This window comes from Cynocephalus volans, chromosome 5, assembly GCF_027409185.1.
Source record: "Cynocephalus volans isolate mCynVol1 chromosome 5, mCynVol1.pri, whole genome shotgun sequence".
In the NCBI taxonomy this organism is placed as follows: Eukaryota; Metazoa; Chordata; class Mammalia; order Dermoptera; family Cynocephalidae; genus Cynocephalus; species Cynocephalus volans.
In genome coordinates, this window is record NC_084464.1 from 20,581,071 (window position 1) to 20,582,562 (window position 1,492).

At 51.3% G+C, this 1,492-nt stretch overlaps 1 pseudogene; it reads right to left on the bottom strand.

Annotated features, from left to right (window-relative positions):
• Positions 1 to 402: 402 nt before the first annotated feature.
• LOC134377822 (chloride intracellular channel protein 4-like) lies at positions 403 to 1,149 on the bottom strand (annotated as a pseudogene).
• Between the last annotated feature and the right edge of the window lie 343 nt (positions 1,150 to 1,492).

The window sequence follows — 1,492 nt, forward strand, 5'->3', positions numbered from 1 at the left end:
ATGCACCAGTTTGGGGGTGACTGATGAAGTCATGGCTACTATTTTAACAGTTAAACATTGCACCTCAAAAGTTCTGCCTTCTATACACAGTGAATGGACACAACGGCGAGGGCTCCAGAGAGATGGCAAACTACCTCTGCAGTGAAGTTTGTGTTGGAGGGTCTCCAAATGGGAGGGGGGAGGATATGGGAGGTAGGCAGGGTAAAAGGATTTTACAATAATACTGCTTAGGAGTGTACATTTTAAGATAAATACTATACCTTGTCTATCCTTGGCCCTAATCTTGAATAACTGCATGTTCATCCAAAATACAATTTCTACTTTATAGGAATAAGAGCAGTCTGTTAGGAAAAGCATATTCTTAGGGGAAGACAGAAAGATAGCTCTCTCGTAAGTGCTATTTTACTTGGTAAGTCTTTTGGCTACATCACTATATGCTATTTCAACCTCCTGACCACTGGGACAGGTATTGGTGAACTCATCCCTACTATAAGCCTTAGTTAAGTATCTCCAGATGCCAGTCATTCCTTTTGGGATATCAAAGTTGCGATATTTTTTGGCCACCACCTTGACAATGTGCAGTTTGGGCAGCAGGTTGCAATCAGCTAATGTCATTTCATTGCCGTCCAGAAATTTACGTGTAGAAAACTTAATGTCCTCCATACTATTCTCATCAAGTTCATCAGGTGGGGAGAATTCAGATATTCATCCAGTTTCCGCAGTGTTTTCAAGAGACCCCTCTCCAGTGCTTCGTTAGCCTCTGGCCTTGAATTCCTGATAGATGCAGAGAATTTGGCAAAGATGTCCATTCCAGCAGTGTTTGATGCGGGGTGTTCTGGTGAAAGCGTTAAGTACTTGGGAGGGCATGAGACATCTTCAAGAAATTCCTCGATCTTATTGACATCCGTTTTGACTTCATTGTTAAGTTATAAATGGCGGGTGGGTCCCAGGAGCCGAGTTCTGCAGGTCTGCAGGCTTCCTTTTCAGGTCAACGGTTGCGGAACTAAATACAACTCCTTTGAGCCAAAGAATCATGAAGAGCCTCTGGGAAAAGGGGCGTTTTCCTACGCTTTCCCCATCACTGCCAGCCTTGACGAAGAGCTCGAGGAGGGGCTCTTTGTCCTCCTCCTTCCCTCTGTTCAGCGGCATCGAAAACGCCTTGGCCGGCTCGGCTGTGCTCCGCGGGCGGCGGCGGCGGCGGCGGCTGCTTCTGCTCCGGGGTCGCTGCGGCGGCTGCTGCTGCTCCGGGGTCGCTGCTGCTGCTGCTGCTGCTTCTGCCCCGGGGTCGCTGCGGCGGCTGCTGCTGCTCCGGGGTCGCTGCGGCGGCTGCTTCTGCTCCGGGGTCGCTGTTGCTGCTGCTGCTGCTCCTCCAGGGTCGCTGTAGCGGCTGCTGCTGCTGCTCCGGGGTCGCTGTGGCTGCTGCTGCTGCTCCGGGGTCGCTGTGGCTGCTGCTGCTGCTCCGGGGTCGCTGCTGCTGCTGCTGCTCCGGGGT